Consider the following 25,724-nt stretch of genomic DNA (forward strand, 5'->3'; position numbering starts at 1 on the left):
AATGAGAGAGAATTGAAGCATTTGTGTGAAAATAGTCGGCACCCTCGCAATCTATTTATAGAGGCTGGAGGTCCTCGGTACACGGGGCGTTCGTTTGCGTCACTGCTTACTGCATCCTTGGTCGAAGCGTCTGGTCTTCGTGGCTGATCCGGAGCCTTGTATCCGAGTACGCGGGGCGTACGAGGGTACGCAGGGCGTACTCCTTCGGATAAGACTTTGAAGTGCGTGCCAAGAACTTCTAAAATGCGTAACTTTCGCATACGAGCTCCGTTTTTGACATTTTTTATACCCACGCGAAGGTGAGAAAATACTCTACAACTTTCATTTAGACTCCGTCGGCTAATTTTGACTTTATTTTTAATTATATTTTAATTAATAGGTCGGGACACGTTATCTTCGTTAAAAATCCGTAACTTCTTTATCCGAAGTCCGTTTTCGTCAGACTTTTTATTGTTATACTCCTATTGTCGGGCTCTCCAACTTTCGTTTAGGTTGTGTCGGCTAAAGATCGCTCGATCTCTGTTTCGAGTTTTTAGCTGTCTACTGCTAGGTTAGAAACTTCGCAAAATCATAACTTCCTCATACGAAGTCAGATTTGGGCGTTCTTTTTATGCATGATCACGGTTTAACATAATCTACGACTTTCGTTTAGATACCTAAGGCTAAAAATTATTGTATTGAAACTTTGCGTTTTACGTCTACCAGCGTTGCCGGTTCTCGCCGTGAATTTTTGATTGGTCATAACTTCTTCGTTATAACTCGGATTTTAGTGTTCTTTATATGTACGAAAACCTTGATACGAGTCCTACCACTTTATTTAACCCAAATATGATTTTAGGAAAGTTTAAGTTTTGGCTTAAATTTGACTGTCGTTACATTTTATCATCTAAAAATATCGGGTTGTTACATCATCCCCCTGTTAGAGGGAATTTCGTCCTGAAATTCGAGTTTTAAGTAGTATTAACAATCATGCTACGGACTGGAGTTCTATTTGATACTCGTTTTCTTAAGCAAACATTCGTCTTCGCCAGGCATTCCAGTGAATCTTTCACTAATGGGATACGACTTTGCTTCTTTCGTTTGACTTCACTGGTATGATATCCTTTCCTTGTCGAATGTGTGTTGTGTGTTTCCGTGTTCGGTGAGCGTATTACACCTTGTACCCTACAAGTAGTGTCTCCAGATCTTCAGAGCAATCAACGCTGCTCCTGAATCAAGGTCATGTGTTGAACAATCAAAATTTTGGGTCTTAAACTGTCTTGAGGTATAGGTAGTGATCTTTCCCCTCGCATAATAATACAACCAAGCCCTTGGTTATATGTATCGCATTACACCATGCAATATTTTATCCCCTTTTTGGGAGGGATAATATTGGTGCGGTGCATCAGACTTACTTTAGCATTTGGAACGCTCTTTCTTGTTACAGACGAATCTGGTGCTCTTCCAAGTGAGAAACTTGTCCTAAAGAATCCCCTTCTGAGGAGTTTGTTAAGTTCGTTAGGAAGTTCTTGCACCTCGGTTGGAGCTAGACAATAAGGTGATTTGGCTACTGGAACTAAGTCGATTCTGAATTTGACTTGACGCCGTGTTGGTAGTCTCGGTTGTCCTTTCGGAAAGGTGTTGGGAAAAGTCGCGTACTTCTTGGACGTTCTGAATGTCCTTCACTTCTTGGCACGTCTCGGCGATGTGTGCAAGGAATACATGATATTCCTTTCGTAAGCATTTCTGAGCTTGCATACACGAATTTGATGAGAGGGTTCGTACTTGGTTTGTCGCTGTAAATAACTAGAGCTACATTGTTTTAGGGAGGTTAGGACGAACTGCTTTATCAAAGCACCTGATGTCGGTTCAATGTAGACTTAACCAACTCTTGCTGATCATGATGTTGATACCTTGGGGTGGATTAGCTGTCGTGAAGGTCTAAAAGAAGTATGACTACTCATGAATTAGGGGAAAAAGATAGGTATTTCTAAGTTTATTCTTACGGACGCACGATCACTTGCAGTCTTGGGCAGTCTCCGTTCTGAAGTTCATAGTAGAACTCATACCTGGTTCATCCATCACAGTCTCGGTTATACGAGTCGTTTATAATTAAGATTGAAAAGGTAGTCGAATAAATGATTCTTCTTTAAGCCCTCATCCCATCAAGGAAAAAGAAGTTAAAGTGGAATTGTCAATTCCAAACTTGTAGAACCTTGATTATATATCACCCCTATGTATACGTTCATCAGCGAAGTTCAACCATATGGACCCTTTGGATTTTGAACTTGACGTACTGTACAAGTGGTACTTCGGATATTCCTTTGGAAAAGAAAAGAACTATGAGGTATTCTGTACATGGGTACTTCGGTGTTCTGGAATGATGGTTTCGCTAGAAGGACGTTTTCGGAGAAGGAGATGTACGTATGAAGCTGTTTTTGGGAGGATCAAATTGTATCAAGTCGTAAGATAATGTTGGAGTCATAAGGAAACTTAAAGACATTAGATTTGAATATGAAACGTTTACAGACAACACACAACCGTGCAACCATCAACAAAGTTACAGTACTTTAGACTACTACAAGTCTATTGCCGTGAATAAGGTATACTATAAATGGCAAGTATACACAGTACGAGCATCCCTATACTGACGGGATCCTGCAAAGGATAAGACTCTGATTGTGCTAGTTTTGGATGGTTTATAAGTCGGTTACTATGAAATGCCTAAATTACATTAACGTGGGTTCGTAGTAGGTTCTCCTGCAGCTGTGACCCTCAGAATCCTACCGTCCGCGCCAGAGTTCTTTGTTATAGGACAATCCTTCTTGAGATGCCCTATCTCCCGCATTGGTGGCATGACTGGCTAGTACTTAGCCTTGGTGGCGGGAGTGAGGTGTTTAGCCAGTGTTATGTGGACACGAGTGCCTTCCTCATTACACCACCTTGGAAACTGCTTCCTAAAGCGTTCTGCAGGAGTTGCCATTTGTTGTTTTTCCCGTTTCGGTATTACCATCGGAACTCTCGACTTCTTTGTCAGTCCTGCTTATCTTGCCTGAGTTGATGTGCGTAAGGAAAGTTGTCACCGCAGCTGCTACTGCAGTTTGAAATGAAGCGGCGTCGATATGGAGGATAGGGTTTTTCGTTGCTCGGCGGATCGTTTTCGGATGACGACATGATTTTTGTAATACGAAAGATAAAGATTTTTGTGAGTGATTCTGGTTGACTCTAGATGTACTTCGATTGCTTTAAGTAAAGAGTAAAAGTATGTTCTCGCAAGTTTGACCTACATCCCTATGATGCAGTCCTAGTACGGATTGGAAGTATGTTCATGATGGTTTGATCTACATCCCTATGATGCAATCATAGTATAGAGTAGAAGTATGTTTGTAAAATGGTCTTTCAAGACGTTTGTCGTTCAAGCTGAGGTATCGCTGGTTGGTGGATAACATGATCCCGCCACTAGAAGAGTCATGGAAATGCCTCCGGAGTTAAATTACTATAGTCCAATGACTTGACTAAAGCATATTAACGAAGGTATGATGAGGGTTTTTGAACCAAGGGTGACACGGGAGTTAGCCGACTGTCAATATCATCGATGCTTTACGATGTAAATAGCTTAGGAAAAAAAATTGACTTTGAAGAAGGTCTTATATCATATCCAGAGTAGGAAGGTTTTAGCAGTATAAAGGCCCATCTAAAAGTACTTACAGTACAAGATAGTTTCATAGAAAATGCTGCATCGGGCATAAACAGAAAAATAGTCCATTTAAACAAGGTAAGGAAACAAAGCCTTTCTTTCTGGAGGAGGTCATCCTTCTGGTGAACTCTCAGTTAGCCAATTAATGTTCCATTATTATTAAGAAGGTGTCCTTCGTACACCCGTTGGAGTTCTTATGACTTCGGCTTGCGTTTCAGCTAATGCTTGCAGCAGGGTCTCATGGTCTCTCTTAGTTCTCTCACGAGTGTTTTCAAGATGATTGGTGTAGATGGTGTGCATTCTTGCATTGGTATTTAACTTCTTTGATATAATGGAGCATCGTCCTGCCTTGAATTTCGTTTTGATCAACTCTGCGGATCAGTATTGTTATAACTTTGTCTGCTGAGCTCCCTTCGCTTAAGTGGTAGTAGCTTCGGTCTCCTTTTGACGACATAAGTTGATCTTGCTCCGCGCTCCATGTTTCTAGGCATACTACCCAAGGAAGTGCCGGGCCATGAAGGGCTAGACGAGGGTTAGGGTTTGAATTGGAAGTTATCGGGGGTAGGATCTCCTTCTCGAGTTCAGAGTTATCATCGCCCGAAAGATCTTCAGTATGGTGATCATTCAAAAGGGATTGGATGATCATTCTCTGGTTCTTCTTTGAACCATCCAACACTGCCTTTGTTCGGGAAGTACGAGTTGTCGTGGGGATTGGGTCCAACTATGTTATCTATACGGTAATTTGGGGTATAAGAATCTAACACATAAGTAGTTTATAGAATACACAAAATACTCCTATAGTATTTTAGGTTTACGTTCTATTGTTCCCATTGTGGTGTTGTGGGTAAGTTTTTAGACTTGTTGCAACTCACAACCACACTTAGGCACATGCTAGTCGACCCTTGGAAAATATAGTTGATCAGGCTATATCACCCCAGTTTTGACTATATGTCTCTAAGTCTACTTGTGTTGCCCAACAATCGTAATACTTTTGTTCCGTCCTAGTGGTACTGATTTTAGTATGTATGTAGGCACGTATACTTACTTAAATATTTTATTATTTAAAAGTATAATCTCTTTATCAGAGTATTTTAATCCCTATTGTATTTATAGTTCGTATATCTTTTATGGGTTGATATACTTGATTCACTATAAACAATGCTCTGATACCAATCTGTCACACCCCAAAACCGAGAACGGCGGAAACGTTCTGGGGCGGAGGACGTCATGTAATGTATCACAACAACGCAAAGTAGTAAACAAAGCAACAACACCATCCATTGCATTAATAGTATAATTTTAATTACGTTTGAGTTCTTTCATAGTAAAATTCTACAAAATGAATGTTCAAAAATAAAAGACGAGTCTTGATTTCTCCATCTTCACAGAATCTGGTAGTCGTACCTGTCTATCCGTATCCTGGGAATACAAGTTATTTTGAAAGCGAGTATCAGCAATAATGCTGGTGAGTTCATAAGTATTTATGTGACTTTGATTTGTAAAGCTGTAAAGAAAACCTGTAGATGTATGAAGGAAAGTTTGTACCAACGAACATGTTTGCAAGTAATTGTAAATGTTTGAAAACCTTAGAAAATCCCATATTTTCTACTAGTATAAATTGTAGTCTTCTACCAAGACTCGATTGTTTTGAATAATTGCTTCAGAAATCCAATATTTGTTTATAAGTGGGTGGTAGTTCAAAAGACCCAAAGATGTACTACCATGATATTATTCATGTCTAAAACAGTAGATTTGTGTACAGTTATAACTGCTAAGGTATATCATAACTCCGTAAATCAACGTATTTTTAATACTCCATGTGAGTTTTATAACCATGCTATTGACATTGATGGCCTGTAACAACGTTCTTCAGGCGTTGGAATGTTATGACATTTGTCACCCCAGACCTGCCGGTCTAACTGTAGCTAACAGTTTAGGTGCGGGATTGTCAATCCCGGATAGATCTTTACACAAGCATCACGCTCCCCCTCCAAGGGATTATAGTTTATAATACAGGACTTAAAATGCATACTCGAACGTATGTGAAGCTGAAATGTCTCACAATTCTTAGTATTAAATAGATTTACGTATGAAAGCCCATTTTGTTTTTGTATATGAATATACCTTCTTGATATGGTACTTGTAGTATATAAAATGTTATGAATATCTAGTATACTATCTCATGTAATTGTATTCCTTGAAATGGTATGTCTTGAAGTTGTATGCTTCTGTAATTGTATGTCTTAAGATTGTATGCCTTTTTAATCGTATATAATTGTATCTCTTCGCATAGTATGTAATGTATTTGTATTGACTCGTGAATAGACTGAATCTTGTATAACTCCTGGTACTTGGAATGGTAAATAGTATGTCTTAACTATACCTATTATAGTTATTGATAATGTGTGTGTATAATTCGAAATGTGCCTTTGCTACTCAAAGGTACTGAACGAACAGACGGAAACTATTATGTCTATATATGTACATATATATATATATATATATATATATATATATATATATAACTAATATTTAGACGACATTCGGACGAATAACCGATGCCCTAAGGCCACATCCTAACGAGGAAAAGGAAATAAAGCGAGCTAGCCGTCCTAAGTCCTTCAAACATTACTTATATAAGTATACATATATAGGCAAGCACAAAGATATAAAAGAAGTTTTGTAAAACCTTTGAAAAGTCTAATAAATAAGAAATGATGACTTGATGCGAGTTTATAAAATGATTTGAAAGCAGTTTGTTTGATAAGAACAGTTTTAAATATAGGAAGACCTTTGTTAGTAACATGATTCTAACAGCGTTTGAAAGGAATCATAAAGTATGTAAGACAGTTTGATAAAGAGTTTTTATCATGTATAAATGTTTGTCGTAAACTATTATAGTTTTTCCAAAAGTTCGTTTCGTTTGTATAGTAACCCTAGTGTAATGCTCACTTGTTATGAAATGTGTAACTTTTTGTGGTGATATAATGAACACTTAAACTCGAGGTATAAATAAACTGTTTGATTCGTATACGTATAACAACATATTTAATTTCGATATATATATATATATATATATATATATATATATATATATATATATATATATATATATCAGACGATATCGTGTTATGTTTTCCGTATGAAAGATTCCACATAATGGTTGTGAATCACATATGATGTACTTGATAAAAATGAGTATTTAGTGAATCTTTGAGTTACACACGATAATAATCGTGTGTTTACTTGTATTCCCCCCCCCCCTCAAAAGTGTATATTAAAATAATATTGATAACACATTTAAAAATGTAGATTATATGGGTATGAACTCACCGATGAAGGCGCGTGATTTGAAGAAAACGAGATTTTCCCGGGCGGCACCTCGACCGGTAAGTGACGAGATTTTCGGGAATCTCGGGGCTTCGGACTTTCGTCGGGGCTTGGATATGAAACCGGGAAGTCGGGATGTTGTCGGCACGAAAAACCAGGCGAAAATGAGAGAGAATTGAAGCATTTGTGTGAAAATAGTTGGCACCCTCGCAATCTATTTATAGAGGCTGGAGGTCCTCGGTACGCGGGGCGTACTCCGAGGGTACGCGGGGCGTTCGTTTACGTCACTGCTTACCGCATCCTCGGTCGAAGCGTCTGGTCGTCGTGGCTGATCCGAAGCCTTGTATCTGAGTACGCGGGGCGTACGAGGGTACGCAGGGCGTACTCCTTCGGATAAGACTTTGAAGTGCGTGCCAAGAACTTCTAAAATAAGTAACTTTCGCATACGAGCTCCGTTTTTGACGTTTTTTATACCCACGCGAAGGTGAGAAAATACTCTACAACTTTCATTTAGACTCCGTCGGCTAATTTTGACTTTATTTTTAATTATATTTTAATTAATAGGTCGGGACACGTTAACTTCGTTAAAAATCCATAACTTCTTTATCCGAAGTCCGTTTTCGTCAGACTTTTTATTGTTATACTCCTATTGTCGGGCTCTCCAACTTTCGTTTAGGTTGTGTCGGCTAAAGATCGCTTGATCTCTGTTTCGAGTTTTTAGCTGTCTACTGCTAGGTTAGAAACTTCGCAAAATCATAACTTCCTCATACGAAGTCAGATTTGGGCGTTCTTTTTATGCATGATCACGGTTTAACGTAATCTACGACTTTCGTTTAGATACCTAAGGCTAAAAATTATTGTATCGAAACTTTGCGTTTTACGTCTACCAGCGTTGCCGGTTCTCGCCGTGAATTTTTGATTGGTCATAACTTCTTCGTTATAACTCGGATTTTAGTGTTCTTTATATGTACGAAAACCTTGATACGAGTCCTACCACTTTATTTAACCCAAATATGATTTTAGGAAAGTTTAAGTTTTGGCTTAAATTTGACTGTTGTTACATTTTATCATCTAAAAATATCGGGTTGTTACATCATCCCCCTGTTAGAGGGAATTTCGTCCCGAAATTCGAGTTTTAAGTAGTATTAACAATCATGCTACGGACTGGAGTTCTATTTGATACTCGTGTTCTTAAGCAAACATTCGTCTTCGCCAGGCATTCCAGTGAATCTTTCACTAATGGGATACGACTTTGCTTCTTTCGTTTGACTTCACTGGTATGATATCCTTTCCTTGTCGAATGTGTGTTGTGTGTTTCCGTGTTCGGTGAGCGTATTACACCTTGTACCCTACAAGTAGTGTCTCCAGATCTTCAGAGCAATCAACGCTGCTCCTGAATCAAGGTCATGTGTTGAACAATCAAAATTTTGGGTCTTAAACTGTCTTGAGGTATAGGTAGTGATCTTTCCCCTCGCATAATAATACAACCAAGCCCTTGGTTATATGTATCGCATTACACCATGCAATATTCTATCCCCTTTTTGGGAGGGATAATATTGGTGCGGTGCATCAGACTTACTTTAGCATTTGGAACGCTCTTTCTTGTTACAGACGAATCTGGTGCTCTTCCAAGTGAGAAACTTGTCCTAAAGAATCCCCTTCTAAGGAGTTTGTTAAGTTCGTTAGGAAGTTCTTGCACCTCGGTTGGAGCTAGACAATAAGGTGATTTGGCTACTGGAACTAAGTCGATTTTGAATTTGACTTGACGCCGTGTTGGTAGTCTCGGTTGTCCTGTCGGAAAGGTGTTGGGAAAAGTCGCGTACTTCTTGGACGTTCTGAATGTCCTTCACTTCTTGGCACGTCTCGGCGATGTGTGCAAGGAATACATGATATTCCTTTCGTAAGCATTTCTGAGCTTGCATACACGAATTTGATGAGAGGGTTCGTACTTGGTTTGTCGTTGTAAATAACTAGAGCTACATTGTTTTAGGGAGGTTAGGACGAACTGCTTTATCAAAGCACCTGATGTCGGTTCAATGTAGACTTAACCAACTCTTGCTGATCATGATGTTGATACCTTGGGGTGGATTAGCTGTCGTGAAGGTCTAAAAGAAGTATGACTACTCATGAATTAGGGGAAAAAGATAGGTATTTCTAAGTTTATTCTTACGGACGCACGATCACTTGCAGTCTTGGGCAGTCTCCGTTCTGAAGTTCATAGTAGAACTCATACCTGGTTCATCCATCACAGTCTCGGTTATACGAGTCGTTTATAATTAAGATTGAAAAGGTAGTCGAATAAATGATTCTTCTTTAAGCCCTCATCCCATCAAGGAAAAAGAAGTTAAAGTGGAATTGTCAATTCCAAACTTGTAGAACCTTGATTATATATCACCCCTATGTATACGTTCATCAGCGAAGTTCAACCATATGGACCCTTTGGATTTTGAACTTGACGTACTGTACAAGTGGTACTTCGGATATTCCTTTGGAAAAGAAAAGAACTATGAGGTATTCTGTACATGGGTACTTCGGTGTTCTGGAATGATGGTTTCGCTAGAAGGACGTTTTCGGAGAAGGAGATGTACGTATGAAGCTGTTTTTGGGAGGATCAAATTGTATCAAGTCGTAAGATAATGTTGGAGTCATAAGGAAACTTAAAGACATTAGATTTGAATATGAAACGTTTACAGACAACACACAACCGTGCAACCATCAACAGAGTTACAGTACTTTAGACTACTACAAGTCTATTGCCATGAATAAGGTATACTATAAATGGCAAGTATACACAGTACGAGCATCCCTATACTGACGGGATCCCGCAAAGGATAAGACTCTGATTGTGCTAGTTTTGGATGGTTTATAAGTCGGTTACTATGAAATTCCTAAATTACATTAACGTGGGTTCGTAGTAGGTTCTCCTGCAGCTGTGACCCTGAGAATCCTACCGTCCGCGCCAGAGTTCTTTGTTATAGGACAATCCTTCTTGAGATGCCCTATCTCCCGCATTGGTGGCATGACTGGCTAGTACTTAGCCTTGGTGGCGGGAGTGAGGTGTTTAGCCAGTGTTATGTGGACACGAGTGCCTTCCTCATTACACCACCTTGGAAACTGCTTCCTAAAGTGTTCTGCAGGAGTTTCCATTTGTTGTTTTTCCCGTTTCGGTATTACCATCGGAACTCTCGACTTCTTTGTCAGTCCTGCTTATGTTGCCTGAGTTGATGTGCGTAAGGAAAGTTGTCACCGCAGCTGCTACTGCAGTTTGAAATGAAGCGGCGTCGATATGGAGGATAGGGTTTTTCGTTGCTCGGCGGATCGTTTTCGGATGACGACATGATTTTTGTAATACGAAAGATAAAGATTTTTGTGAGTGATTCTGGTTGACTCTAGATGTACTTCGATTGCTTTAAGTAAAGAGTAAAAGTATGTTCTCGCAAGTTTGACCTACATCCCTATGATGCAGTCCTAGTACGGATTGGAAGTATGTTCATGATGGTTTGATCTACATCCCTATGATGCAATCAAAGTATAGAGTAGAAGTATGTTTGTAAAATGGTCTTTCAAGACGTTTGTCGTTCAAGCTGAGGTATCGCTGGTTGGTGGATAACATGATCCCGCCACTAGAAGAGTCATGGAAATGCCTCCGGAGTTAAATTACTATAGTCCAATGACTTGACTAAAGCATATTAACGAAGGTATGATGAGGGTTTTTGAACCAAGGGTGACACGGGAGTTAGCCGACTGTCAATATCATCGATGCTTTACGATGTAAATAGCTTAGGAAAAAAAATTGACTTTGAAGAAGGTCTTATATCATATCCAGAGTAGGAAGGTTTTAGCAGTATAAAGGCCCATCTAAAAGTACTTACAGTACAAGATAGTTTCATAGAAAATGCTGCATCGGGCATAAACAGAAAAATAGTCCATTTAAACAAGGTAAGGAAACAAAGCCTTTCTTTCTGGAGGAGGTCATCCTTCTGGTGAACTCTCAGTTAGCCAATTAATGTTCCATTATTATTAAGAAGGTGTCCTTCGTACACCCGTTGGAGTTCTTATGACTTCGGCTTGCGTTTCAGCTAATGCTTGCAGCAGGGTCTCATGGTCTCTCTTATTTCTCTCACGAGTGTTTTCAAGATGATTGGTGTAGATGGTGTGCATTCTTGCATTGGTATTTAACTTCTTTGATATAATGGAGCATCGTCCTGCCTTGAATTTCGTTTTGATCAACTCTGCGGATCAGTATTGTTATAACTTTGTCTGCTGAGCTCCCTTCGCTTAAGTGGTAGTAGCTTCGGTCTCCTTTTGACGACATAAGTTGATCTTGCTCCGCGCTCCATGTTTCTAGGCATACTACCCAAGGAAGTGCCGGGTCATGAAGGGCTAGACGAGGGTTAGGGTTTGAATTGGAAGTTATCGGGGGTAGGATCTCCTTCTCGAGTTCAGAGTTATCATCGCCCGAAAGATCTTCAGTATGGTGATCATTCAAAAGGGATTGGATGATCATTCTCTGGTTCTTCTTTGAACCATCCAACACTGCCTTTGTTCGGGAAGTACGAGTTGTCGTGGGGATGGGGTCCAGCTATGTTATCTATACGGTAATTTGGGGTATAAGAATCTAACACATAAGTAGTTTATAGAATACACAAAATACTCCTATAGTATTTTAGGTTTACGTTCTATTGTTCCCATTGTGGTGTTGTGGGTAAGTTTTTAGACTTGTTGCAACTCACAACCACACTTAGGCACATGCTAGTCGACCCTTGGAAAATATAGTTGATCAGGCTATATCACCCCAGTTTTGACTATATGTCTCTAAGTCTACTTGTGTTGCCCAACAATCGTAATACTTTTGTTCCGTCCTAGTGGTACTGATTTTAGTATGTATGCAGGCACGTATACTTACTTAAATATTTTATTATTTAAAAGTATAATCTCTTTATCAGAGTATTTTAATCCCTATTGTATTTATAGTTCGTATATCTTTTATGGGTTGATATACTTGATTCACTATAAACAATGCTCTGATACCAATCTGTCACACCCCAAAACCGAGAACGGCGGAAACGTTCTGGGGCGGAGGACGTCATGTAATGTATCACAACAACGCAAAGTAGTAAACAAAGCAACAACATCATCCATTGCATTAATAGTATACTTTTAATTACATTTGAGTTCTTTCATAGTAAAATTCTACAAAATGAATGTTCAAAAATAAAAGACGAGTCTTGATTTCTACATCTTCACAGAATCTGGTAGTCGTACCTGTCTATCCGTATCCTGGGAATACAAGTTATTTTGAAAGCGAGTATCAGCAATAATGCTGGTGAGTTCATAAGTATTTATGTGACTTTGATTTGTAAAGCTGTAAAGAAAACCTGTAGATGTATGAAGGAAAGTTTGTACCAACGAACATGTTTGCAAGTAATTGTAAATGTTTGAAAACCTTAGAAAATCCCATATTTTCTACTAGTATAAATTGTAGTCTTCTACCAAGACTCGATTGTTTTGAATAATTGCTTCAGAAATCCAATATTTGTTTATAAGTGGGTGGTAGTTCAAAAGACCCAAAGATGTACTACCATGATATTATTCATGTCTAAAACAGTAGATTTGTGTACAGTTATAACTGCTAAGGTATATCATAACTCCGTAAATCAACGTGTTTTTAATACTCCATGTGAGTTTTATAACCATGCTATTGATATTGATGGCCTGTAACCACGTTCTTCAGGCGTTGGAATGTTATGACATTTGTCACCCCAGACCTGCCGGTCTAACTGTAGCTAACAGTTTAGGTGCGGGATTGTCAATCCCGGATAGATCTTTACACAAGCATCACGCTCCCCCTCCAAGGGATTATAGTTTATAATACAGGACTTAAAATGCATACTCGAACGTATGTGAAGCTGAAATGTCTCACAATTCTTAGTATTAAATAGATTTACGTATGAAAGCCCATTTTGTTTTTGTATATGAATATACCTTCTTGATATGGTACTTGTAGTATATAAAATGTTATGAATATCTAGTATACTATCTCATGTAATTGTATTCCTTGAAATGGTATGTCTTGAAGTTGTATGCTTCTGTAATTGTATGTCTTAAGATTGTATGCCTTTTTAATCGTATATAATTGTATCTCTTCGCATAGTATGTAATGTATTTGTATTGACTCGTGAATAGACTGAATCTTGTATAACTCCTGGTACTTGGAATGGTAAATAGTATGTCTTAACTATACCTATTATAGTTATTGATAATGTGTGTGTATAATTCGAAATGTGCCTTTGCTACTCAAAGGTACTGAACGAACAGACGGAAACTATTATGTCTATATATGTACATATATATATATATATATATATATATATATATATATATATATATAACTAATATTTAGACGACATTCGGACGAATAACCGATGCCCTAAGGCCACATCCTAACGAGGAAAAGGAAATAAAGCGAGGTAGCCGTCCTAAGTCCTTCAAACATTACTTATATAAGTATACATATATAGGCAAGCACAAAGATATAAAAGAAGTTTTGTAAAACCTTTGAAAAGTCTAATAAATAAGAAATGATGACTTGATGTCAGTTTATAAAATGATTTGAAAGCAGTTTGTTTGATAAGAACAGTTTTAAATATAGGAAGACCTTTGTTAGTAACATGATTCTAACAGCGTTTGAAAGGAATCATAAAGTATGTAAGACAGTTTGATAAAGAGTTTTTATCATGTATAAATGTTTGTCGTAAACTATTATAGTTTTTCCAAAAGTTCGTTTCGTTTGTATAGTAACCCTAGTGTAATGCTCACTTGTTATGAAATGTGTAACTTTTTGTGGTGACATAATGAACACTTAAACTCGAGGTATAAATAAACTGTTTGATTCGTATACGTATAACAACATATTTAATTTCGATATATATATATATATATATATATATATATATATATATATATATATATATGAGATGATATCGTGTTATGTTTTCCGTATGAAAGATTCCACATAATGGTTGTGAATCACATATGATGTACTTGATAAAAATGAGTATTTAGTGAATCTTTGAGTTACACACGATAATAATCGTGTGTTTACTTGTATTCCCCCCCTCAAAAGTGTATATTAAAACAATATTGATAACACATTTAAAAATGTAGATTATAGGGGTATGAACTCACCGATGAAGGCGCGTGATTTGAAGAAAACGAGATTTTCCCGGGCGGCACCTCGACCGGTAAGTGACGAGATTTTCAGGAATCTCGGGGCTTCGGACTTTCGTCGGGGCTTGGATATGAAACCGGGAAGTCAGGATGTTGTCGGCACGAAAAACGAGGCGAAAATGAGAGAGAATTGAAGCATTTGTGTGAAAATAGCCGACACCCTCGCACGCTATTTATTGAGGCTGGAGGTCCTCGGTACGCGGGGCGTACTCCGAGGGTACGCGAGGCGTTCGTTTGCGTCACTGCTTACCGCATCCTCGGTCGAAGCGTCTGGTCGTCGTGGCTGATCCGGAGCCTTGTATCCGAGTACGCGGGGCGTACGAGGGTACGCAGGGCGTACTCCTTCGGATAAGACTTTGAAGTGCGTGCCAAGAACTTCTAAAATGCGTAACTTTCGCATAAGAGCTCCGTTTTTGACGTTCTTTATACCCACACGAAGGTGAGAAAATACTCTACAACTTTCATTTAGACTCTGTCGGCTAATTTTGACTTTATTTTTAATTATATTTTAATTAATAGGTCGGGACACGTTAACTTCGTTAAAAATCCATAAATTCTTTATCCGAAGTCCGTTTTCGTCAGACTTTTTATTGTTATACTCCTATTGTCGGGCTCTCCAACTTTCGTTTAGGTTGTGTCGGCTAAAGATCGCTCGATCTCTGTTTCGAGTTTTTAGCTGTCTACTGCTAGGTTAGAAACTTCGCAAAATCATAACTTCCTCATACGAAGTCAGATTTGGGCGTTCTTTTGATGCATGATCACGGTTTAACGTAATCTACGACTTTCGTTTAGATACCTAAGGCTAAAAATTATTGTATCGAAACTTTGCGTTTTACGTCTACCAGCGTTGCCGGTTCTCGCCGTGAATTTTTGATTGGTCATAACTTCTTCGTTATAACTCGGATTTTAGTGTTCTTTATATGTACGAAAACCTTGATACGAGTCCTACCACTTTATTTAACCCAAATATGATTTTAGGAAAGTTTAAGTTTTGGCTTAAATTTGACTATCGTTACATTTTATCATCTCAAAATATCGGGTTGTTACACTGTCTATTGCTGACCTGAGAATATAAGTTATTTTGAAAGCGAGTATCAGTATTTTATAATGCTAGTGAGTCCATAAGTATTTAGTGTCATTAGTATAAATATGCATTTTTATTCAAAATAACTTTATGAAAGATAGTAGTTTAGAATCTACGGTGTATTAGCGTCCTTTCCAGAAAATCCTATATTTTCTAAATAAAAACAGTCTTCTAAAAAGACCCAACCGATTTATGTTTTAAGGAGTAGTTTTCCTCAAACTACTATCACTACCAAATACCGAATTGACTTTAAAAGAGTAATGAGAAAATTATAAGTGGGAATACTAGGGGAAAATAATATATATACCTCAGCAGTAACACTGCTGACTAAAAACAAAAGAAAACATAGACTCCAGGAGTGTATCGAATGAATGATATGCCTGGATCAGTCTAACAAAAGGAAGTACAGAATCCAGACAGTATCGAGTGAACGATACAGCTAGCAAAGTCTAAAACAAAAAGGGTGAATGTGAACCCGTATGTAACCATGCTGATCGACGATAGAGCATCCGATGACCCTCCAGGTCACGCGTAGAGGTAGTGGCGTTAGAGGTAGCGGCATTATGTCACCCATGTAGCTAGTAGTCTGGGTGTGGGAGTGTCATTCCCGTATAGATCTATACACATGATGTTCGCTCTCCTTCCCGGAGACTCTGGTTACACGTCGTTGGTGCAATGAAGCATCGTAGAGGGAAAGAGTGTGTCACATTCTAAAGTAAAAGAGAAAGAGAGAGAGAGATAGAGAGAAATAGAGATAGAGATACGGATAGAGATAGAGATAAAGATAGAGATAGAGATAGAGTCTCCTAACTATTCCTATAATAGTTACTAGGGTTCCAGAAACATGAATAATAGAAGGATGCATGTACTACTCAAGGCGATGAATTGGCTGAGAGAGAGAGAGAGAGAGAGAGAGAGATTTTATGTCCATACATGTATACATGATATATAATTAATATTTACGACTTGATGTCATTTTGTAAAACAAGCTTTGAAAACCTTTGGAAATCCTTTGAAAAACCTTTCATAAACAACTTTGAAAAAGGATCTTGTATAAAACGGATTAAGTGAAGAAAACCTTTGATAAGAAATCACGACTGGATGTCTCTTAAGTAAACAAACTTTGAAAAACTTTGGATAACCTTTAAGGATCTAAAAAGGGATATTCATACTTTAACAAGATTCGAAAACCTGATTTGGAAATCTTTAATCTAGATAAACAGTTTAACATGCAAAATCTATTTTGCTACACAGTTATTAATCACATGTGATTTATCTAATAACTGTGCAGTTCAACTTGTATTCCCCCCTACAAAAGCAGTTAAAATCATTTAAAAGGCTAATTCAGGGGTAGGAACTCACCTGTCGTGGGCAATTCGGATGAATGGACGCTATATGATGCTAAGTGTCAAGTGAGGACTTGACCACACACACGAATCCTATTTAACATGTAATGATACATTTAAGTATCCAATTAGTCATTTAATAACTAATTAAACAAGCAAGGATGTCCTATTATATAAAAACACTTTGCTTCAACTAGGAGTACCAAGGGTTGCATATAAGGTGTGTATGGACTCACATTGGAGTTTACTCCTCAAATAGTAGTGTCTAAGGGTGTTTACGGTTTTGGAACCATATCCCCCATGATTTTATGGCCGTAAAATCATGGGAATGGTGCATTTGAGTGCTTTAAGGCTTCATGCTTGACAAATAAGGGTTCTAGAGTTGATTTAAGGGCTGTGGAAGTGATTGGGGCTCAAAATGGGCACTTTATGGAGTTTACGGTCCTTGGACCACTCCCTCGGGAGTTTACGGCCATAAACTCGTGTTTGTCCATTTCTTTTGTGCTTTTGTGGTTCTAGGTCGTGCATGCAAGGTTCTAGTCATTTATATGAGCATAGGAAGGTATTAAGGACACTTAAACACCTTGGAAATGTGTTTACGGTTTTGGGAGACCTTCATAAATTGTAAACTCAAGTGTTGCTCATTTGGGCATGTTTTGGTGCATCACATTAAGGAATACAAGGTTCTAGGCACTCATGGAAGCTTTTGGAGGTGTTTAAGGGCAATTTTACATCCAAAAAGGTGTTTATGGTCCTTAAAGGTGTGTTTGCGGTCCAAGAATGTTCTTGGGCTGTAAACTCATGTTTACTCCCCATATGTTAGGATTTTGGTGTTCTAAGTCCATTCATGCAAGCCCCTAAGTCATTGCGAAGCATTAGAAGTGGTTCGGAAGGGTTTTGGGGCTTCAAAACCCCATTTATGAGTGTTTGCGGTCCAAGAGTGTTCTTGGTCCGTAAACTCATGATTTTGAGGGTTTTGGGTGATTTAAACACGAATTTGCAAGTGTGATAAGCTAAACAACAAGCTAGGAGGGTTAACTTACCGTTTTGAAGCTCGAAGGGGCGATTTTTGACCAAAACCCGATTTGTAGAGAGAGAAAGTAGAGAGAAAAGGCTCCTAAGGTGTGAAAAGGTTGGAATGAAACCCACTCAACCCTTATATAGGGTTGAGTTTATAGCCTTGGTGGGGGTCCACCCAACACCAACCGCAAACGGGGTTTTTCGCAACTTCCGTTAAACACGACAAATTTTAAATTCTACCTCTTTATTTTTGGTTCGCTTGACGAATATTATTTAAAATATTCCTATGTTCTCATGCAAACCCTAATGCTTGGATCTAGGTTTCTCTATGTTACATGCAATGTATCCAAGACTTAGAATCTTAGATCTATCATATTATAAACTGAAATTAGGGTTTAGAGACTTACCTTTGATTGTTATGTAGCAATAACAATCTCGAATCCTCCTTGTAATGACTTTAGAAAGCTTAGAGTCACAAGTGTCACTCCTCTAATGGTTCACAAACACCAAAGGAAAGAGGATGAAGAACAAGGAGAGTGGAGGCTGCCCAAAATCGTCCAAAACCCTAGAGAAACTCATAGCCACGTTTTTTGGGGCCTAAGGGTACTATATATACATGTAGGCTATTAGGGTTTTCAACTAGGAAACCCTAATCTGACTGCTTAAGCCCTAAGCAGCCCATAGATTCCTTTGGTATATCCCTTGGACGATATCTAATGGGCTTCCCCATAGAATTCGTCCAACCTATATATTATTAAGTAATCCATAGCCCAAATGCAATTATCTTATAATTACAGTTCCAGTCCCTTAAGTTTAATTAATCTCTTTTAGCCACAAAACTAATTATCAATTAATTCTTGACTAATATTAATTACACAATATGATTTCTCCTTTAATATATTATTCTCATAATATATTAATAAATCATAATTAATCCTTTCTCTCCATAATTCATCCTATCAAGTTGCTTTGGTGAAGGCAACCCAAAAGGACCATGCACCATCGGGTCAAGTACATACCAAAATAGTTATGGAATTAGACACTAATCCAACAGTCTCCCACTTGGATAAGTCTAATAACTATTCTGCATATGACTTCAGATCCTGATCTGCAATCATAGCTTTCAAAAGCCGTTGTCAACTCTGATCTTATCAGATACGCATGTCCTTTAGATAAGGGATCATATATTCCTCCATTCTAGATATCATATAGATATAAGACATGAATTTTAATCATTCTCTATATACTATTTCCCGACTTCCGATTTATGACAACTGACAACAGACTACAATTGAACCATAAATTTAGTCCCGGCTTGGCCAAGCGCTTAGGTGCCATCACTAAATCATCGAGGGGCCCAAAGATATCGCTTTTATCCTACCTTGGATAAAAGGAATAGATAAACTTTGATTCAATGCTTGCTTGCACTCACACATCTCGGTTTCAAGAATATAAGATATTATCGTCTCACCAATCATTCGTGATAAAATCCATGAAATGATCCAAGTGAGCGTGGGTTTAATCCAATGCTCAAATCATATTCATAAGCACTCATGAATGTTGCAACAAACATTTGCTTATATCTAATACTCTTTATACAATCCACACACCAATTCACGACAGTCTTCATTCATACCTACTTCCAACATATGAACGATTGTGGCCCGTTCGAATAATTTGACTGTTTTGAACCAATTAAATTATTCAGGAATTCAAAACATGCAAAGTGAAACACAAGAATAATACTAATCCCATATGGCTTCAAACCTTTGAGTATAAATAAAAACACCTTTTATTTATCACCATATCGATTACTCATTATTTGTTGTTTCGGGTAATCAACTTCTTACTTGAATTTTTACTACACTTGTCCCATGCTCTTAGCATGCACACAATGTTTACCTACGGTCCTTACTTTGTGAAATAGATCAAATGAACACATTTCCAATCATACTCATTTCACAATTCCCAATCCTTATCACAAGTGTAAGAATATCAAATTCTTGTTACTTATGCTAGATTCTAACATTTCATGCAATGATTCTTTCGTAAAGTCATAGCTCAAAATCATCAAGACTTGGCCAATCTCTATAAGAAACAATTCTATAGATATGATGTCTTTCACTCAAAGTACATTCCTTTGAGCATCCTTTCTTGCATAAAAGTTACTAATCTAGATACAGATTTTCAATATCCAACTCCTAATATGGAAACATTTCCATATTTGCCATATGACAACTCATTCTTAATAGAATCTTATCTATTCATAATAATGTCGATATGGTCCATCCAATATCATAATTTCAACTACTCACAAGAGACCAATCCTTAGCAAGCTTTGGATCGTCCTTTGATATTTGTTTAATTATCTTAGTTAAAACCGATTCTTGTCCTTTTTCCCTCTAAATGCGCTAGACATTTGCAAAAAATTAGAATGCTCAAATATTATAGCATCCGAGATCGATCCTTTACCCAAAGCGTATGGGACACGATGCATAATGTCTTACATAACGATTTGATACTTTATCAATCTTCTGCCATAATATTTTTATGTTTTACGTTCTTACAATTCGAACTATGAAGAGGAAAGCCGTAATCATAATTGAAATTTAAGAACACACTATGTATCATTGACTAAATTTATTAACATTCCACAATCTAATCCTTTAGATTTGAAATGAAGCATAATATTCTCTCCCTTAATTATAGCAAAACAACTATTCAATCCTTACAACTTTGCAAAGCAAGACTCTTGTTTTCTATAATTAATATTGCTAACTTGCAATACTTGCCATAATAATCATACAAGCACAACATTTATGCTCCCACTATGATGATTATTATCACATAAGCATAACTCTTATGCTCCCACTAGCTTTGACATGTATTCAGAAACCAGCTTAACTTCCAGGAAAAAAAACCATACTTGTTGAATTTCTTAAGTTTATATTTCTAATACCTAACGCTTTGATAATCCTTTATCTAAGCTTATACACCTTTGCCGTAGATAGCTCATATGTGTGTTTAAACAATTCAGACTAATTGTCAAATCTCACAATTCGAATCATGGAAAGGGATACCGTAACCATAATCGAATTCGAGAATCCAATTTTCATAATCACTATGTTCTTAAAATCTCTCTTGGTGAAAGTATTTCCTCATAGTCATCTTCATGAAGGGGGGAATCTTATGACACTTAGATTTTGATGGTGTATGTGTTCCTATCCATGTGAATTTGTCCAAGAACCAAAGTTTGCGACAAATCCAAACTCTTATGGACCGAACTTTCTCAATCTTGATCTCTTGCCTTATGGTAACACGGCTGCCCATCATGTCTTCCAAGTAGTTAAGCAGCTCACCCTTTCCTATCAATGTACTTTTCATTGATCAAGGTCCTTGCCTTTTATATATTCAAATGAGAACTCATAGGACTCACATGCATAATTAACTCAATTGGAACGGCACATAAACAAGATAGTGTCAACACGATAGGTTGTAAATCTCAACTCGTGTGCTAGTGATGATCGATAAGGTTTATTCTAGATTAGTTCTTGAAACTTTTCGAGATCATTAAGACTCCCAATGACTCCTTGACATATAATATTCTCTTGTCAATAAACATTTCTCGACAAACAAATATTCAAGAGTTAGTGTAGCTTTTATCAAGACAAAACACTTCACAAAATTGGTCCTAGTTGGTCTTTGTCTTATCCAAGACATCGCAACTTTCCAATTTCAAATGTGCGAGAATAAGAAAACCCTTTTTCAATTCCACATTTGATGAATGTTATAAACCTTCTTAAGACTTGTCACTCAATGTCACAATCTTAACTCTAAGACTTGTTTTGGAACGAAGTATGATTGACTTCTTGATTTAACCATTTCTTCAATTCTTGATTCCTCTTATCAGTCATACAATTGTACTAAGACTCACTTAGAGGATCAATTGAGATATGGTTCTTAATCATTAAGACCTATCATAAAACATAATAAAAAGTACTATCCCTTCTTCTTAGAAAAGAGAAACTTTTTATCTTTCTGCCTACTTGATTCTTCTTATTCGTTCTGCTAGTTATTTAAACTCTTTCAATCAATTCAGAATTACACTTAATCTTATAAGTATAATCATATTTACTAAACCTTTAGTAAATCATGACGAATATCTTTGTTACTCTTGTGGTGGACTTGATCAACACACAAATTTGTGTACTCGATCTCTTAGTCCTCAATGAATTAGTCTAATTTCCAAATATGAAATTTCTCATTCATCATGCAACCAAGTTGCATGATTCTAAGTTTCTGTCCAATTGAAACATGGGTGATGAGAAACTCTCCCTATTTGGTAAATTCTCGACATTTCCATAAATAACATAATTAAGAATCAAATCCATTTTGCTAATAATAGAAACATTCAAACATCAATTTTCATGCACGCCATTGCAAGGATAAATAAATAATATAAAATCAAGATTTCTTTTATTGCGAAAAATTTTGTCCTTAAAATTCAATTCATTGAAAAACTATGTTGATACATATTTCTTAGCAATATTATTCTAACTCTAAGTAGTAGCTCAAGAATCCAATCTTAAAGAATGCAATCAAAATCCATTTCTTCACGATTAAATTCCGCTCACTTCTTCCCTTAAGCTTCCTCTGTTTTCTTCGATCCTACAAAACATCAATTGTAATCTTATCACATTATGTATTAAGAATCTAGAATAGGAACTTAAAAGAGTTAGTTAATGGAATTTACCAAAAGCAGAGCCATACGAGTCAACTGACTCTCCCATCTCCAAGATCTCTTAGGTAAATAGGGCAACTTCGTCTCTAATGCCCCTTCTCTTGGCAATAAAAGCAAATTGCCATTGCCTATATCCATACGAGTCACACTTTGCCTTTCTCTTATGATCAAACTTTTCGATCATGGCATGCCTTTCATTGCCATTGCCTATATCCATAGAGGTCTGGAAGGTAGATTCACCAATCAACTTTGCTTTTCCAGTGCGCCAAACCATTGTTGATTCAGCAGCAATAAGCATGTAGGTGAGATCTATAAGGGTCACGTTGTGGTTCATCATATAGTACTCTCTTACGAACTCACTATATGAGTTAGGAAGTGATTGAAGAACCCAGTCAACAGCCAACTCCTCACTGACAACGGATCCCAACATTCTTAACCTATCAATGTGTGACTTCATCTCTAGGACGTATGCACACACTGACTTTCCTTCTTCATGTTTACTTGCCAAAAGGGCTTGAGTGAGCTTTAAGTTTTCAAGCCTTCGAACTTGTGGGTTAGGGAGAATAATTGGAGGAGGTGGAGGAATTAAAGCATGATCTCTTGTTCCTCGATCGAATCGTGGAATATCATCTTTATGTGGAAAGCTTGTTCCATGGGATTTAGGAAGACCATAGTTGTTGTACTTTGACATCTAAAAAAATGGGAGAAAATAGTTAGTTGATTGATTGAGTCCTTAATAAATCACCCAAATTAGATATTAAGGCTAGGACCCAACACAATATTCCACAACTTGGGAGAGGGATGCCGTAACCCAAATTGCATAACATTTGAAGGTAAGTGAATGACGATTCACTAATTTTCCATCATGAAAAACGAAAAACAGATTAAGTTTTAAATGCTTTGAAAACTCCTAGATCCTTTGATATTCATTGAACTTTTCAATGGCATGTTTAAATCTCGATATGCCCCTCGATTTGTGACTGGGATGTCGAGGATCACAAAACAGGGTGTGAATAACCATGCAAACTTACATGGTGCCCCCACATGTTACAGTCACCTATTCGATGTGCCGGTTAACCACACACGCTCCACCGAACTATGGCAAATATTGAGTCACCCTTTGCTACCTTGGCTTAGAACCATTTAGTGTGTCGGTTAACCACACACACTCCACTAACGTCTTCGCAAGGGTACAAAGTGTAATTTCATGGAATTGCATCAATTCACTTTTTCCTAAAGTAACTAAGATTGGGAATTTGTAAAAACATTTAGTTAATTTTGTACTTCATTATACTTATAATGGAAGGTTTTTGTCCTTTCCTACCTGTTCGGCTAACGACCCTCCACTAGCCAAGAGTGTTGTGGGTAAGAGTGGATACCCATTCAATCGCCATTTTATAGGCAATTTCCTTAAACACCCCTTATAGACCAGCTTCGTGAATGAGGCCTACTAACGGTAAGACTGACTTTTACTCATACATATATATATATATATATATATATATATATATATATATATATATATATATATATAATGTTAGACTTTTAATGTTATATATAGTAAAGGGTGTATTTTACACTTTTAAAATACTAGGTGGTCAAATTTAATAATTATACCTTTAATTCAATTAAATTGTAAACCAAAACGTTATGGATTTATTAAATCTCCTTTAATTATACACTTTAATTAATTAATAAAACCATAAGGGTGTGATTTTAACTTTTCAAAACAATACTAGGGTTTTAGAATTGAACATTTCTAAATTAAACTTTTAATCAACTTTTAAATTCAAAAACTCGAGGGCAAGTTTTGAAACATTTCAAAACATTAGGGTTTTAACTATTTAAATTTCAAAACAAAACCTTTAAGTTCAAATTTAAACCATAAAACTTACATGGGCACCAATGAAACTTTTTCACAACACAAGGATCAAATAACAAATAATAGAAATTAAACGATTAATTTTGTCATTATCTATATTTGACCTAATTTCAATTTCTTGCAAGATAAGTTACCTAATTAATACAAATAATCAATCTTTAATCATATAAGGAAGTTATTATCTAATCAATTGGTAATTATCTTGTGTTTTGGCAAGGATAATCTTTTAGAAACATTAAAAATCGTATTTTATAGGTTTAAAACGAATATGGTAATTATCCTAAAGCAAAACAGCAACAAAATCTGAAATTCCCTCTCTGTGACGCTCCGACTCGCCGAGTCACACATTGGAACTCGCCGAGTAGGGCTGACTCGCCGAGTCCATGTAGTGACTCACCGAGCCAGTTCGAACAGAAGGCCAGAATTCGATTTTCAGTTAATAATTCAACATAGCATCACATACAATAGAAACCAATCAAGGCTCTGATACCACTGATGGGTTTTAGCCATAAGAACATCCTATGTTCTCATCCAAACCCTAATGCTTGGATCTAGGTTTCTCTATTGTACATGCAATGTATCCAAGACTTACAATCTTACATCTATCATATTATAAACTGAAATTAGGGTTTAGAGAATTACCTTTGATTGTTATGTAGCAATAACAATCTCAAATCCTCCTTGTAATGACTTTAGAAAGCTTAGAGTCACAAGTGTCACTCCTCTAATGGTTCACAAACACCAAGGGCAAGAGGATGAAGAACAAGGAGAGTGGAGGCTGCCCAAAATCGTCCAAAACCCTAGAGGAACTCTTATCCACGTTTTTGGGGCTTAAGGGTACTATATATACATGTAGGCTATTAGGGTTTTCAACTAGGAAACCCTAATCTGACTGCTTAAGCCCTAAGCAGCCCATGGATTCTTTTGGTATATCCCTTGGACGATTTCTAATGGGCTTCCCCATAGAATTCGTCCAACCTATATATTATTAAGCAATGCATAGCCCAAATGCAATTATCTTATAATTACAGTTCCAGTCCCTTAAGTTTAATTAATCTCTTTTAGCCACAAAACTAATTATCAATTAATTCTTGACTAATATTAATTAAACAATATGATTTCTCCTTTAATATATTATTCTCATAATTTATTAATAGATCATAATTAATCCTTTCTCTCCATCATTCATCCTGTCAAGTTGCTTTGGTGAAGGCAACCCAAAAGGACCATGCACCATCGGGTCAAGTACATACCAAAATAGTTATGGACTTAGACACTAATCCAACAGGACAACACTTTGTCCAAGCTGGAGACGCGAAAAGACCATTGTGGAATTTATGGAATTCCAAAAGTAGTCGTGGTCTGACAAGGGTTGGACCAATTCTTATAAAGAATCTCGGATGGTCATAAGCTCT

This window comes from Lactuca serriola, chromosome 9 (genome assembly GCF_051521515.1).
Source record: "Lactuca serriola cultivar US96UC23 chromosome 9, Lser_US96UC23_V15, whole genome shotgun sequence".
In the NCBI taxonomy this organism is placed as follows: Eukaryota; Viridiplantae; Streptophyta; class Magnoliopsida; order Asterales; family Asteraceae; genus Lactuca; species Lactuca serriola.